The following is a 17,443-nucleotide window of genomic DNA, read 5'->3' as shown; positions in this document are numbered from 1 at the left end:
TTGAACAGAGGAAAATTTATGCGTCAAACCTGGACTGGTCACTTATGATAATATACATGCTACAATTCCATTCTCCCCAATCATTCCACCTTCACCCTCTCCCACAGAGTCCCAAAGACTGTTCTAAATGCCTATGTCTCTTTTGCAGTCTCTTATACAGGGTTCAGGTTACCATTTTTCTAAATTCCATATATATGCGTTAATATACAGTATTGATGTTCTTCTTTCTGGCTTACTTCACTCTGTATAATTGGCTCCAATTTCATCCACCTCATTAAAACTGATTCAAATGCATTCTTTTTGATGGCTGAGAAATACTCCATTGTGTATATGTACCAAAGCTTTCTTATCCATTCATCTGCAGATGGACATCTAGGTTGCTTCCATGTCCTGGCTATTATAAACAGTGCTGCAATGAACATTGGAGTACATGTGTCTCTTTCAATTCTGGTTTCCTCGGTGTGTATGCCCAGGAGTGCGATCACTGGATCATATGGCAGTTCTATTTCCAGTTTTCTGAGGAATCTCCACACTGTTCTCCATAGTGGCTGTACTAGTTTGCATTCCCACCAACAGTGTAAGAGGGTTCCCTTCTCTCCACACCCTCTCCAGCATTTATTGCATGTAGACTTTTGGATAGCAGCCATTCTGACTGGTGTGAAATGGTATCTCATTGTGGTTTTGATTTGCATTTCTCTGATGATGAGGGATGTTGAGCATTTTTTCATGTGTTTGTTAGCCATCTTTATGTCTTCTTTGGAGAAATGTCTGTTTAGTTCTTTGGCCCATTTTTTGATTGGGTCACTTAGTTTTCTGGAATTAAGCTGCAGGAGCTGCTTGTATAATTTGGAGATTAATCCTTTATCAGTTGCTTCATTTGCTATTATTTTCTCCCATTCTGAAGGCTGTCTTTTCACCTTGCTTAGAGTTTCCTTTGCTGTGCAGAAGCTTTTGATTTTAATTAGGTCCCATTTGTTTAGTTTTGCTTTTATTTCCAATATTCTGGGAGGTGGGTCTTGGAGGATCCTGCTGTGATTTATGTCGGAGAGTGTTTTGCCTACGTTCTCCTCTAGGAGTTTTATAGTTTCTGGTCTTACATTTAGATCTTTAATCCATTTTGAGTTTATTTTGGTGTATGGTGTTAGGAAGTGTTCTAGTTTCATTCTTTTACAAGTGGCTGACCAGTTTTCCCAGCACCACTTGTTAAAGAGACTGTCTTTTCTCCATTTTATATTCTTGCCTCCTTTGTCGAAGATAAGGTGTCCATAGGAGCGTGGGTTTATCTCTGGGCTTTCTATTTTGTTCCATTGATCTATATTTCTGTCTTTATGCCAGTACCATACTGTCTTGATGATTGTGGCTTTGTAATAGAGCCTGAAGTCCGGCAGGTTAATTCCCCCAGTTCCATTCTTCTTCCTCAAAATTGCTTTGGCTATTCGAGGTTTTTTGTATTTCCATACAAATTGTGAGATTATTTGTTCTAGTTCTGTGAAAAATATTGTTGGTAGCTTGATAGGGATTGCATTGAATGTATAAATTACTTTGGGTAGTATACTCATTTTTACAATATTTATTCTTCCAATCCACGAACACGGTATATTTCTCCATCTATTCGTGTCCTCTTTGATTACTTTCACTAGTGTTTTATAGTTTTCTATGTACAAGTCTTTTGTTTCCTTAGGTAGATATATTCCTAAGTATTTAATTGTTTTCGTTGCAACAGTGAATGGAATAGTTTCCTTAATTTCTCTTTCTATTTTCTCATTATTAGTGTATAGGAATGCAAGGGATTTCTGTGTGTTGATTTTATATCCTGCAACTTTACTGTAATCATTGATTAGCTCTAGTAGTTTTCTGGTAGAGTCTTTAGGGTTTTCTGTGTAGAGGATCATGTCATCAGCGAACAGTGAAAGCTTTACTTATTCCTTTCCAATTTGTATTCCTTTTATGTCTTTTTCTGCTCTTATTGCTGTGGCCAAAACTTCCAGAACTATGTTGAACAGTAGTGGTGAGAGTGGGCACCCTTGTCTTGTTCCTGACTTTAGGGGAAATGCTTTCAGTTTTTCACCATTGAGGATAATGTTTGCTGTGGGTTTGTCATATATAGCTTTTATTATGTTGAGGTATGTCCCTTCAATTCCCACTTTCTGGAGGGTTTTTATCAAAAATGGATGTTGAATTTTGTCGAAGGCTTTCTCTGCATCTATTGAGATAATCATATGATTTTTATTTTTCAGTTTGTTAATGTGGTGTATTACGTTGATTGATTTGCGGATATTGAAGAATCCTTGCATTCCTGGGATAAAGCCCACTTGGTCATGATGTATGATCTTCTTAATGTGTTGTTGGATTCTGATTGCTAGAATTTTGTTAAGGATTTTTGCATCTATGTTCATCAGTGATATTGGCCTATAGTTTTCTTTTTTTGTGGGGTCTTTACCAGGTTTTGGGATTAGGGTGATGGTGGCCTCATAGAATGAGTTTGGAAGTTTCCCTTCCTCAGCTATTTTCTGGAAGAGTTTGAGTAGAATAGGTGTTAGCTCTTCTCTAAATTTTTGGTAGAATTCAGCTGTGAAGCCGTCTGGACCTGGGCTTTTGTTTGCTGGGAGATTTTTGATTACAGTTTCAATTTCCGTGCTTGTGATGGGTTTGTTCAGATTTTCTATTTCTTCCTGGTTCAGTTTTGGAAAGTTGTACTTTTCTAGGAATTTGTCCATTTCTTCCAGGTTATTCATTTTATTGCCATATAATTGCTGATAGTATTCTCTAATAATCCTTTGTATTTCTGTGTTGTCAGTTGTGACCTCTCCATTTTCATTTCTAATTTTATTGATTTGGTTCTTCTCCCTTTGTTTCTTGATAAGTCTGGCTAGTGGTTTGTCAATTTTATTCACCTTCTCAAAGAACCAGCTTTTGGCTTTGTTGATTTTTGCTATGGTCTCTTTTGTTTCTTTTGCATTTATCTCTGCCCTAATTTTTATGATTTCTTTCCTTCTACTGACCCTGGGGTTCTTCATTTCTTCCTTTTCTAGTTGCTTTAGATGTAGAGTTAGGTTATTTAGTTGACTTTTTTCTTGTTTCTTGAGGTGTGCCTGTATTGCTATGAACTTCCCCCTTAGCACTGCTTTTACAGTGTCCCAGAGATTTTGGGTTGTTGTGTTTTCATTTTCATTCATTTCTATGCATATTTTGATGTCTCTTTTGATTTCTTCTATGATTTGTTCATTATTCAGCAGCGTGTTGTTCAGTCTCCATATGTTGGCACTTTTAATAGTTATTCTCCTGTAATTGAGATCTAATCTTACTGCATTGTGGTCAGAAAAGATGCTTGGAATGATTTCAATTTTTTTGAATTTACCTATCTGCAATGTTTTTCTTATGGCAGTCTCCCAAAGCGATAGTAAAAGCAAAAATAAACAAATGGGACCAAATCAAACTTACAAGCTTTTGTACAGCAAAGAAATCAGAACAAAAGGAAAAGACAACTGACCAACTGGGAGAAAACAGTTATAAATGATGTACCCAACAAAGGCTTATACAAACAGCTCATGTAATCAACAGCAAAAAAATAAGCCAATCGAAAAGTGGGCAGAAGACCCAAATAGACAATTTTCCAAAGAAGACATAGATGGGCAACAAGCACATGAAAAGATGTTCAACACTGCTAATTATTAAAGAAATGAAAATCAAAACTGCAATGAGGTATCATCTCACACCAGTCAGAAGGTCATCATTAAAAATATCAACAAATGACAAATGCCGCAGAGGGTGTAGAGAAAAGGAAACCCTCCTACACTGTTAGTGAGAATGTAAATTATTGCAGCCACCACGGAAAACAGTATGGAGGTTCCTCAAAAAAACTAAAAATGGAGCTACCATATGATCCAGTAATTCCATTCCTGGGCATATGCATGGACAAAACTATAATTCAAAAAGATACATGCACATCTGTGTTCTTAGCAGCACTATTCCAAGGCACAGAAACAGCCTAAATGCCCATCAACAGAAGAATGGATAAAGAAGATGTGGTATATATGTACAACGGAATACTACTCAGCCATAAAAAGGATGCAATAAGGCAGCAACATGAGTGGACCTAGAGACTATCATACCAAGTGAAGTAAGTCAGAAAGAGAAAGACAAATAGCATATGATATCACTTACATGCAGAATCTAAAACCTGACACAATTGAATGTGTCTACAAAACAGAAACAGATTCACAGACATAGAAAAGAGACCTGTGGTTGCAGGGTGGGGTGATGGAGTGGGAGTTTGGGATTAGCAGATACAAACTATGATGTATAGACCCAGGAATCAGACCAGGAACCAACCCAGGAATCGAACCGGCGTCTCCTGCACTGCAGGCAGATTCTTTACCAGCTGAGCTATCAGGGAAGCCCATGATGTATATAAGTCTGGGATTAACAGATACAAACTATTCTGTATGGAATGAATAAACATGAAGGTCCTACTGTATAGCTCAGGGAACTATATTTGATATCCTGTGATAAATCCTAATGGAAAAGAATGTAAAAATAATGTATTAATATATAAATGAATCACTTTGCTATACATCAGAAATTAACACAACATTATAAATCAACTATACTTCAATAAAACAAATTAAAAAAAAAAACAACTTCTAGCCTCCAGAACTGAGACAGACCAAGCTTCTGCTGTTTTAAGCAACCCAGTTTGTGGTCCTTTGTTAGGGCAGCCACAGGAAACTAATACAATAAAGATGATCAAGAAAGAGATGAAAAGGAATGACAATGGGAACTGTCCATGCACAGAGCACACAGCATTTCAGTTTGTATACCTATATCTCTGGGTAATCTGGGTTGGACTCTGAAATGTGTTCCTGCTGTGGACCGTGGTCAAGAGAATGAAAAACTCTAGCCCAGTGCTTGAGGGCGCCAGCTTTGAAATCTAACAGCTCAGATAGGCAACTCATTTCTGCTCCCTACAGACTATGTGGTCTGGGGTAATTTACTCACCCTTTTGGAGCTTCAGGTCCTCATTGGTACAATGAAGTTGTTATGAGGGCTGGGTTGGGAAGACTTCCTGGAGGAGGGCATGGCAACCCACTCCATGGGGGTGGGTATTCCTGCCTGGAGAATCCCATGGACAGAGGAGCCTGTTGGGCTACAGTCCATAGGGTCACAAAGAGTCGGACACGACTGAAGCAACTTAGCACTTAGCACTTGAGGGATAAAAGAAATAATGTACTTACCATAGAGCCTAATATGTCCTGCATCCTCAAGGAATGTCAGCTGTTGCATGCTTGTTGCTGCTACTACCATACTACTAATAAAAGATACACATGAAGACAAGCACAAGCTCTACCCTGTGCCCATGCTGATTATTACAAAGGTTTTCTGTCCTGATGTTCCAGCTGAGGAGCCTCTAGAGACGGCAGAATCAGAGTGTCTGAACTGACCAAATCCATGCAATCAAGCCCCTCTACTTCAGAGAGGAGGAAATTGAGGTTCCAGAAAAACGACTTTGCCAAGTTTTCGCGTAAGTAAGTGACCGAGATGGGGCTAAAACGCAGTCTCTAAACTCCTGATCAGAGGCACAGGCACGCTCTCCCCCACTCCCCTTAACCTCTTATTGGCCCCTCGGACATCACAGCCACCACTCCTGCCAGCCCCACTCCAGCCCAGCACTTCATACCACCACCAGCGCCCCAGGGAAGACTCCTTTGTGGCCATCAACAGGAAATCTCTTAGATGCAACGTCCATCGATTATCTGGGAGAGTGTTTCTTTGCCATTTGAGCTTTCTTTGCGCTGAACAAGCTCACAATATCCTGTGATTACCTGTTGAAATGATTCCCATATTTCTCCCTGACAGCTCCAAGTGCCCAATGCCCTGATCCTGTCCTAGGAGGACGGCCTCCCAGCAGTCAGCTGATCAGAGACTAGAAAGCAGACAATGAGAAAGGTTCCACTGGGGAGAGGGCTCCCAGGAACCCTGGCCAACCCTCCAGGCTCCCCGTGCCCTGCGGCTTTCCTGCCCTCACCCAGGACTCAGAGTTCCTTTCCCAGTGGACAGGGACTTTGGGCTGGGCAGCCTGTGTTGGCTACTCTACCACATCTCTCAGCCAAAGAGAATTCAGCCAATCTGGAGAAACAGGAAAGAGGTGGAAGGACTCCTAGTTCTCAGCACTGAGCCACCCAGCCCTGAAATAGTGGCTGAGGATATAGGTTTTGGAACCAGGCAGACTCAGATTGGAATGAGAGCTTTGCCAGTGATTGCGTGATCTTTGGCAAGTGACTTAGCCGCTCTCTGAGCCTTGTCTTTAAAACGGGGGTAACGACGTCGACCTCATTGGACATTTGTAAGGATTAAATGAGGTTGTGTTTGTAAAGGGCTTAGCAGATGCTTGGCACATCATAAACAGGGGGCTGGGTGGAGCTGAAGACACAGCAGTGATGACAGCAGTACCAGTAACAGTACTGTACTTACTCCATGGCACACCACTGGAGCTAAACAAGTGTTTATTAAACACACTAAACAAGAGCTTTCCACAGGGCTGTGACCATCTGCCTCAAAAGCTTCCCCATCTACGAACCTTTATTCCTTTTAATCACCTAGAAAAAGTGTTCAGTTCAGTTCACTCGCTCAGTCATGTCCGACTCTTTGCAACCCCATGGACACCTAGTCATCTAATTATTTATCAAGCACTGTTATAAACTGAAGGTTTGTGTCCCTCCCAGAATTCATAGGCTGGAATTCAAAACCCCAATGTGATGGTATTAAACATTAGGAGGTGGGGCCTTTGGGAGATGATCAGATCATGAAGGTGGAACCTTTGAGCTGGGATTAGTTCCATTAACAAAAGAGGCCCCCAAAGAAAGGATCGTTAGGGAGTTTGGGAATGTCATGTACACACTGCTATATTTAAAATGGATAACCAACAAGGATATGTTGTATAGCACAGGGAACTCTGCTCAACGTTATGTGGCAGCCTGGATGGGTGGGGAGTTTGGGGGAGAGTGGATACATGTACATGTATAGCTGAGTCCCTTTGCTGTCCACCTAAAACTATCACAACATTGTTAATCGGCTATACCCCAATACAAAGAAAAAAGTTCAAAAAGAAAACAGGCCCCAAAAAGCTTCCTTGCCCCTTCTACAATGTGAGGTTACAGCCAAAAAAAAAACAAGAGATGGTTATACCAAATCTGCCAGTACCCTAATCTTAGACATCCCAGCCTCCAGAACTGACAGAAATGAATTTCTGTTGTTTGTAAGCCAGCCAATCTATGGTAATTTGTTAGAGAAGCCCAAATAGGCTAAGACAAGCCCTTAGCACTGGTAGTACCATGGAGGGCAAGGCAGACAGAGCCTGTCTGAACAGTTCTAACCTTAACTGTTTGGGAGGTAAAAGACTATTTTGAGAATCTGATTGTTTGCAGAGACATGGGTGGATCTAGAGCGTGTCAAACAGAGTGAAATAAGTCAGAAAGAGAAAAACAAATATCATATATTAATGTGTACATGCGAAATCTAAAAAAATGGTGCAGATAATCTTATGAGAAAGCAGAAACAGAGACACAGATATAGAGAACAAATACACGGACACCAAGGGGGAAAGCAGGGTGGGATGAACGGGGAGGCTGCGATTGACACATACACACTATTAACACTATGTATAAAATGGACAACAAATGAGAACGTACAGCATAGCAGAGGGAACTCAGCTCAGAGTTCTGCGGTGACCTAAATGCGAAGGAACACCCTGCTCCAGTGCTCTTGCCTGGAAAATCCCATGGACGGAGGAGCCTGGTAGGCTGCGGTCCATGGGGTCGCTAAGAGTTGGACACGACTGAGCGACTTCACTTCACTTTTCACTTTCATGCATTGGAGAAGGAAATGGCAACCCACTCCAGTGTTCTTGCCTGGAGAATCCCAGGGACGAGGGAGCCTGGTGGGCTGCCGTCTATGGGGTCGCACAGAATCAGACACGACTGAAGCGACTTAGCAACAGCAGCAAATGGGAAGGAAATCCAAAAGGGAGGGAATACACCTATATATATGTACAGTTGATTCATTTTGCTGTACAGTAGAAACTAATGCAACATTTTAAAACAACTATACTCCAACAAAAATTATTTTTAAAAAAAGGAAAAAATTTTTCCTAAAAAAGAACATTTCAGACTCTTTCCCAGAGAAACACACATGTCTACACATACGTAACATTTTGCCAACATCCACAGGGCTCAGAGAAGGTTCTCAGTGAGGATCTGAGTCCTAAGTGAACTTACTGCTCCAGCCACACTTAACCACTACCGCTCCTGGACCCACTCAGCCAGATCACGCAGAGGCCAAGGAACCCGGAGCAAAAGCCCAGTGAAACTGCCTGATGTAGAGGGGGTCCTGGTTTCACTTGGACAGGTAAGTATAGTGAGTCGCAGGCTTGTTCAATGCACGGAAAACACAGTGGTTCAAGGCCTGATGCAGACGGGAACCTTGTAAAAGCTGAGCACACCATTCATATGTCTGAAAACTGCCTTCTCAAGGTCTGACTTGGGTTCCCATGCTGGCCTTTGATTACCTGAGTGTCCTTGGGGGGCTTGGTGCCTTGTGCATGCCCATCTCCAATCACTCTGCTGCTCACTCAAGGCTCAGCCTCCCTTCCTGCATAGGGACCAGAGCTGCCCACCATTCCCAGGTGCTTGTTACGGATCCAGACTGAATCCCCCCAGCCCGAATCCCCCCAGCCCATCCATGCAGGGCAGGGACACAATCCTGCCACGATGCCTCTGCTTGTGAAGTTTCCCTGGAAAGAAATCCACCCACCCCCGCCCCCTCACTCTCAGTCTTCCCCAGTAAATCCTCTGGGGAATTTCCAACCATCTCCCATCTGTGGCACACCCTCTTCTTCTGCATTCATCTTCCACAGATGCCGGGAATGTCTGACAGTGGCCTGCCTCTGCCCCTAGGACCTAAGCCCCTGGAGGGAAGGGTCTCTGCCTGATCCATCTGTGAACACCCTGGAGTGGAGCACAGAGCCTGGCACAGAGCAGTGCTCGATGATGTTGCTTTCTTCTTTGGGAAGAGAGACTATGGACTGAGGCAGTGTGCGGCCGCCCTCCTAATTCATCCACTCTGTTGGCAGAAACAGGGCCAAATCCTCTGGACCAAAGCAGCTAGCTTCCATCTGGTGAGAGACGGAGCTAAGCAAGGCTCCTTGGGGGACAGCTCTGTCACAGCCAATTTGAAAGAACGATCCAGCAGGCTCTTCCTCAAGACCCCCTTATGGAAGCTCTGTTCTCCATTGCTGTCTTTACAACTGAATTCCAGCTTTGCCACTCCCAGGGATCCCTTAGTGCCAGGATTTATCGGCCCAGAAGCCCATCAGGAACAATCCATCATGGCCTGGCCCATTCCAGCAGCCCCTCTGCGCCTGGGGCTGGGCCAGACTCCAGCCGCTCAACTCTGGCTGTGTCCGTGGCTCCCTCCCCCACCCACCACGCACCATCTCCCTGTTCTTCCCTCTGCCCCTTGTTCCCACAGAGACCCAAGGCCAGCCATGCTTTCAAGCTCCTGGGGCAGGCAGAGTCCAAGGTCTCTGGGACTGTTCTCAGGGTCCTGGGTGCTTGAACTGTCAGCTGGCAGACAGCTGGGACCCTAGGGAGACCAGTGTCTGAAATCAGCTGTTAACCCTCTGCCCTCTCTGTAACCCAATGACCTCCTCCCTCTCTCTGACTCCTGGCACTTTGGGAATGGAAGGGACACTAGGTTCCATCCTCAGCACATGAGGAAACTAAGGCCCAGAAAAAAGAAGTACAAGAATGCACAATAATTGCTGCTGCTGCTAAGTCGCTTCAGTCGTGTCCGACTCTGTGAGACCCCGTAGACGGAAGCCCACCAGGCTCCCCCATCCCTGGGATTCTCCAGGCAAGAACACTGGAGTGGTTTGCCATTTCCTTCTCCAATGCATGAAAGTGAAAAGTGAAAATGAAGTCGCTCAGTCGTGTCCGACTCTTAGTGACCCCACGGATTGCAGCCTACCAGGCTCCTCCATCCATGGGATTTTCCAGGCAAGAGTACTGGAGTGGGGTGCCATTGCCTTCTCCGTTAGTGGAACTTAAATCAAGATCCCCTATTCCTACTCCAGGGCTCTTTGGCCACGTGATTAAAATGGAAGTGAGCGCCCAGCTAAACAGGTCCCTGGGGTTCCCTGCCCACAAGTGACGATCATGAAGCCCAACAGCAAAGTCATTGTTTCAGGCCCTGCGGGCAGGGAGAGTGCCAGCCAGGCCCAACAGGTTGAACGTGTTCCTAAAGGTCTCCAGGGGCTCCCTGGGACAAAGAAAGTGACAAGGAGGCACTGGCAGAGCTGGGCTTCCTGGTAATGAGGCGGGAGCTGGGCCACCAGCAGTTGCCAGGCCCTGCCAGGCAGAGACAAATTTATCAAAGGGCTAGAGGCTGGGATGTTCTTCAGAACCTGATTTAAAGGCAATTCCCGTCCCCCCAGACCCAGGTCCTTATCAATCCACAATTCAGGGGAGTTATTAACACACACTTAGAGTCGATCTCATTCGGGTATCCTTATACACAGGAGGCCCATGGGAGTAGCCCACCCACCCTGCCAGCACTTTGGGACATGCCAATTGGCATCAGAAGGCATTGCGGATCCTGAGATGAGGCAGAAGAGCTGGCACAGGGCAGAGTGAAGGCCCCTGGTCAGAGTTATAAACCTGCCTCCTACCAGCTGTGTGTGTGCGTGTGTGCTCAGTCGTGCCTGACGCTGACCCCATGAACTGGAGCCCACCAGGCTCCTCTGTCCATGGAATTTTCCAGGCAAGAAAACTAGAATGAATTGCCATTTCTTCCACCACCAACTGTGTGAACTCGAGTGAACCACTTACCACTCTTTGCCTCAGTTGCCCCAACTAGAAAACAATTTCCATTTCTATCTTATTTTTTTTAAAGGGACTTCCCTGGTGGTCCAAGTGGTTATGAATCCATCTTCCAATGCAGGGGACATGAGTTTGATCCCGGGGTCGGGGAGCTAAGGCCTCACATGCTACAGAGCACCTAAGCTGGCACACTGCAAATAGAGAAAGCCCCCGAGCCACAACAAAGAGCCTGCACAGCCAAAATTTCAAAAAGAAATTATCCTATTTCATGGGCTACAGAGAGAGAAGCAAAGTGAGGTGTGCAGGAAAAGCACAGTGCCTAGCATCCTGGAAACTCTCCATTTGTTTGTAGTTCTCATAAATCAGGTCACCCTCAGGCTCTTCAGGAAATAAAAAAATTGCAGAAATGCTCCTAACCCCGGAGGGCAGCTGGCATCTCCATGTGAGCGGGTTATGGCCCAAGGAGCTGCCTGTACCCAGCAGCTGAGTATGGGTCTGGTCTCCAGGGTGGTTTGGGGTAGCCAGGAGGAGCCATGGGGCCCTGTTCACCTCCGCTCATGCTCCCCAACTCTAGGGCTTCCAGCCTCAGGCACCTGCAGCTCACCTGAGAACTTTCTGGTCCCCAGAACCCATGCAGCCCAGGTACAAACGCAGGCCCCAAGTGTCACAATCTCCTGTCAGCAGCCAACAGGATACCTTGCTCTCGGATGCCCTGAACGCTCTCCCACCGTCCCTAGTGGGGCTAGGCGGTGGTTGCCCACAGTGATAACCTACAACCTGCTTTATTATCTTCTTCCCCTTGGTTGTCTTGCTTCTCAAGCAAATGATTGTTTCCTGGGATCACCCCATCCCACCCCCCGACCCCACCCTCTGCAAGTAACTCCAGGCACTTACATCTTCAACCCAGCTCGGCTTCTGGCTGGCCAAAAGCAGCGTGCCCTCACCACCAGCAGAGGAAAGGTGGAAGGAGAAAGAAGGAAGCTAGTGGGGATGGGGGCGGAGCCTCCTTCTGGGGAGGAGGAGGGAACAGAGGAGAGAATGCACTGACTGATAACTGAACACCGAAACCCAGCCCCTAGGAGAAAACAGACTGTCCACCACCAAGTCAGAGCAGGACAGAGTGCCCCTGGTTCACAGATCCCCCAATCCCAGGCTACAGCAGGACTGGCAACTTCGCCAGAAAGAATCATCAGGCCAATTTTCAAATGTTGTAAACATCCTGAGACATTGAGTGAGCAGGGCTGCATGCAGAGAGCTCACTCTGCACCAGGTTCTTCTTCAACACCTCCCCTGGGCCACACAGATGTGCATTCAGAACTTCCATGCTTCTCTTCCCCAGAACCCGGGGCCAGCTTCCAACCAAGGAGAGAATCCCAGAACTCCTGGGATGCAAAGACATGGAGGTCTCCTGTTGGTCCCATCTGATATTTTAATCCCTACCCATCACTCTGAGGCACCCTCAACGTGAGCAAAAACAATGCATGTGCATCCCCAGACACACACACAAACTTGTGTGCACACGCTCAGCACTCATTCACTCACTTTCTCTCTTTCTCTGTCTCTCTGTCTGGGCTGCCCTGCCCTCCTTGTCAATTCCCCCAACGCTGTTTGCCTTGTATATTCCATTCACACATCAGCCCTACACAGATTTAAGAGGATTACCACTTATCGAGAGCTTTGTATCTAAAAGCTCTTTCCAACACCAGCTAATTAAACATACACAGTCCCCGTTCCCTCCACTGTAGTGTGTACAAAGCACAGGCCATGAACTGATAAGACCTAGGTTCTAGTCCCAGGTGGAGAACATGTCACCTTGAGCAAAAGACAGAGGAGTCATTTATTATGATACCTCACGAAAGAGACAGAGAAGCAGAGGGTGTAAGTAACTTGCCAGAGGTCAGTCAGCTAGTAAGCGGCTGAGCTTGCCTATAAACTTGGGTTTCAGCAACTCCCTTAGAACCCAGGCTCCCTGAGTCACTCCTATATGCTGGTGTTAGTCATTCTCATCATTGTCATACTCCAAGATGACATGCAGAGACCAGCCCTTCAGGCCGCGAATGACTGTTTATCCTCGCACCCCTATCACTCACACACAGAGCTCTACTGATTAGGTTGGTAGCTGGTTTGAAATGTTTTTTTCTCCCACAAGCACTCAAGTTCACATCATGAGCTCATAACTCCTCTCCCCTCCCCAGACTGCAAGGTGTGGGCCGTCAATTCTCTTTCCCCTGAGTTCCCCCCACCACCCCCCTTCAGGGCTCCTAGCTCAGAACTCCACATGCAGGGTGGGGAAAGCTCAGAGCTAGCGTGGCCTCAGCCTGGCCCAGAATGAGCAGAGACCCTCTGCCATCCTTTTTCTTTCCCAATGATTCGATGTTTTTTAATTTTTTTAAGTTTATTTTATTTTTGCTGTGTTGAGACTTTTTACGCAGGGTTTCTCTAGTTGTGGTCAGCAGGGGCGACTCTTCATAGCAATGGACAAGTTTCTCATTGTGGTGGCTTCTCTTATTGGGGAGCACAGGCTTCATTAGCTTTGGTATGTGGCCTTAACAGTTGCGGCTTATGGGTTTAGTTGCCCCGCAGCGTGTGGGATCTTCCCAGATCAGGGATAGAACCTGTGTCCCTTGCACTGGTACACAGATTCTCAGCCACTGGGCCGTCAGGGACGTCCTGCCTTCTTTCCACAGATATCACTGGGAAAGCCCAAAGCCAGTGACCACCCAGCACAAGGCAACTCAATTAACTAAGGTTTTAATGAGGGCTACATTGACAACTTCTATTGTCCAAGTCTAATAATTCTCTTTAACTGGGATCTTTTGCTTTCATTAAAGTAATTAGTGCCTGTGAGGAAATGATTAGAAAAACTCTCAGGATTTCCACCCATCATGTGGAATCCCACATGCCATATGTTTCATCATTGGGACGCAAGCTTGGTCAATTCTTTCAGATATTGTCACTCCTTAACAAGGCTAATAAGGCTTTTTTATTTTTGCTTCAAAAGTCTTAATAGGATAGAAAATTTGAGGAAATCAATCAGTAATTAATTAGCCATTAAAACAGATGTATTCAGTACTATAAGAACACAGAAGTATTTAATAAGATCCTTGTGGAACTTCCCCGGCGGCCCAGTGGTTGACTCCAAGCCTTCAATGCAGGGGGCACAGCTTCAATCCCTGGTTGGGAAACTAAGATTCTATATGCCATGTGACACAGCAAATAAATTAATTAATTAACAACAAAAAAAAAAAGATCCTCAGTTTCTGGGAACTAAGAACTCTGGATAAGTAGAAAAACTGGCATACCACATAATGAGGCAACAGCTGACTAGGCTCCTACTCTAGAACTAGAGTAAGAAATCATGCATGCACTCATTCACTGATACACCATGCATACCCCACTAGAAGTAGAGTCTATACAAGTGGACACCCTGGTAGTTCACAGTGGCAACAGGTGTCCAATACAGACAGCCATGGGGAGAGCACAGGGTGATCATTGACATTTCAGGAATCAGTGAACTAACATGGACCAGAACGGGCGAATTTAATTCAGATGACGATTATATCTACCACTGTGGGCAGGAATCCCTTAGAAAGACTGGAATAGCCCTCATACTCAACAAAAGAGTCCAAAATGCAGTATTTGGGTGCAATCACAAAAATGACAGAATGATCTCCGTTTGTTTCCAAGGCAAACCATTCAATACCACAGTAATCCGAGTCTATGCCCCAACCACTAATGCCGAAGAAGCTGAAGTTGTACAATTCTATGAAGACCTACAAGACCTTCTAGAACTAACACCAAAAAAGGTATCCTTTTCATCATAGCGGACTGGAATGCAAAAGTAGGAAGTCAAGAGTGGTCACAGGACTGGAAAAGGTTAGTTTACATTCCAATCCCAAAGAAAGGCAATGCCAAAGAATGCTCAAACTACTGCACAATTGCACTCGTTTCACATGCTAGCAAAGTAATGCTCAAAATTCTCCAAGCTAGGCTTCAACAGTACGTGAACCGAGAACTTCCAGATGTACAAGCTGGTTTTAGAAAAGGCAGAGGAACCAGAGATAAATTGCCAACATCTGCTGGATCATAGAAAAAGGAGAGAATTCCAGAAAAACATCTACTTCTGCTTCATTGACTACACTAAAGTCTTTAACTGTGTGGATCACAGCAAACTATGGAAAATTCTTAAAGAGATGGGAATACCAGACCACCTTACCTGCCTCCTATGAAACCTGTATGCAGGTCAAGAAGCAACAGTTAGAACTGGACATGGAACAACAGACTGGCTCAAAATTGGGAAAGGAGTACATCAAGGCTGTATATTGTCACCTTGCTTATTTATCTCATATGCAGAGTACATCATGAGAAATGCCAGGCTGGATGAAGCACAAGCTGGAATCAAGATTGCCAGGAGAAATATCAATAACCTCAGATATGCAGATGACACCACCCTTATGGCAGGAAGTGAAGAGGAACTAAAGAACCTCTTGATGAAGGTGAAAAGGAGAGTATAAAACAAAACTGGCTTAAAACTCAACATTCAAAAAACTAAGATCATGGCATCTGGTCCTGCCACTTCACGGAAAATAGATGGGAAACAATAGAAACAATGAGAGATTTTCTTTCTTGGGCTCCAAAACCACTGCAGATGGTGACTGCAGCCATGAAAAGACGCTTGCTCCTTGGAAGAAGAGTTATGACAAATCTAGACAGCGTATTAAAAAAAGTAGAAACATTACCTTGCCTACAAGGTCCATATAGTCAAAGCTATGGTTTTTCCAGTAGTCATGTATGGATGTGAGATTTGGACCATAAAGAAGGCTGAGCACAGAAGTATTGATGCTTTTGAACTATGGTGCTGGAGAAGACTCTTGAGAGTCCCTTGGACTGCAAAGAGATCAAACCAGTCAATTCTAAAGGAAATCAACCCTGAATATTCACTAGAAGGACTGATGCTGAAGCTGAAGCTCCAATACTTTGGCCACCTGATGGGAAGAACTGACTCGTTGGAAAAGACCCTGATGCTGAGAAATACTGAAGGCAGGAGGAGAAGGGGATGACAGAGGACAAGACGGTTTGATGGCATCGCGAGTTTGAGCAAGCTCCAGGAGATGGTAAAGCACAGGGAAGCCTGGTGCTGCAGTTCATGGAGTGGCAAAGAGTTGGACACGACTGAGTGACTGAACAACAGCAATGGGCTGAATCCCCAGAGAGCTTGGTGGAAGCAGGTTATGGAAGCAAGTGACCACAGGACAAGGTAAAATGACAAGCACGTCGCAAGAAGAATGAACCAAGTATCCAGAAAAGATGGACTCGGCAGGACTTGAGTTGCAATTGGCCACGTAAGGAGATAAGCTGTGTCACAGGCTCTCCATCACTTGTAGGGGTGGGAGAAATGCTCTAAACCCCAAAGCGCAGTGTTATCTGCACAGCACGGAAGCATATATGATTAACCTTGGAAAATGAGCAGCTATGTTCACATCCACTGGCTTCATTCCATGCTGTGCTTTCCAGGCCTGGAGTCAGGTCATTCACTCATTCAATGAACAGTCACTAAAGGCTGGTGCTGAGGATCCAGGGAGAATGAGACACAATCCCTGCTCACTGAGCTTAGCGGCAGATGGAGGAGAAAGACATACAAATTCTACGGACAACAGAGATGGAGAAGAGCTCTTACCACACACTGGAGGGTGTGGTATCCAGACTGGGGTGGTGGGTGGTGAGGCAATATGCCCAGATGAGGTGACTAAGCTGAATCCTGAAGGACAAGCAGGAGGTGGGTGCACACACAGGATGCAGCCAGGAGAGCCAATGATGACAGTGACAGTAACGAAAATTACCACACATCACCATCTCCGGAGCACCTGTCTTGCTTTGTGCCAGAAGCTGTGGTTGGTATTTCTCGCTCATATATACATATATGTGTGTGCGCACACGCACACACACTGACTCAAATAATTTTTGAGAATGTGTGTTTAGTATATTCAGTATTATCACTTCTGTGTGATAAGCATGTTGACTGAGGCCCAGGGAGATGAAACAACTTTCTCATGGCCACACAGCCCACAAGTGCCAGGGCTGGGGTGTGAATCTGTCTGTCTTCTACTCATTGTTCCAGACTTCAGAACTACAGGGTTGAGTGTGTCACTGTCTTTGTCCTTGGCTTCTTGGACCACTGAACTACCCACAGGTCCACGTGGTCAAAGGAGTGAACTGCGGCTCTCAGTCCTAACACTTAGTCCCGAACCCCTGAGAAGCAACCATGGAGAGCCAGTCCCTCTGGTTCTGCCTTAAGCTGTGAGCCCAAAACAAAGTCTCTCCTTCTCACTTCCGATTGGAAATTATAACGTGTGGCCTAAAGATTCGTTCAAGACTCCCCACAGCCTCAGATTCTGGTTCTAAAAGGGCTGATGGGGCATCAGTGGGGAACAAGAGACAAGTAAGAGTTTCCCATCCACACGCTTCCCTTGGACCCGGCCTGTGACTTAGCAAGGATGCCCAGTCCGGCAGCGCAGACTTCCCCAGAGCAGGGGTGCTAATCCCTGAGCTCCTGAAGCCTGAGACGCTGC

The 17,443-nt window shown here is 45.3% G+C and overlaps 1 protein-coding gene across 7 annotated transcripts in view; it reads right to left on the bottom strand.

Annotated features, from left to right (window-relative positions):
- The window catches only part of GRIK4 (glutamate ionotropic receptor kainate type subunit 4), a 392,975-nt gene extending 381,114 nt beyond the window's left edge, over window positions 1–11,861 (bottom strand). For all 7 annotated transcript variants that reach the window (XM_088843015.1, XM_088843018.1, XM_088843016.1 and 4 more), the window contains exon 1: window positions 11,769–11,861. The gene's annotated coding sequence lies outside the window, so the exon portion shown is untranslated. The remainder of the gene's footprint in view (window positions 1–11,768) is intronic.
- Window positions 11,862–17,443: the final 5,582 nt, after the last annotated feature.

The sequence above is a fragment of the Moschus berezovskii genome, chromosome 14, assembly GCF_049115385.1.
Source record: "Moschus berezovskii isolate FMDL1 chromosome 14, NW_MosBer_1.0, whole genome shotgun sequence".
In the NCBI taxonomy this organism is placed as follows: domain Eukaryota; kingdom Metazoa; phylum Chordata; class Mammalia; order Artiodactyla; family Moschidae; genus Moschus; species Moschus berezovskii.
Note: the sequence above shows the minus strand (reverse complement) of the source record. Positions and strands in the feature narration are given on the sequence as shown.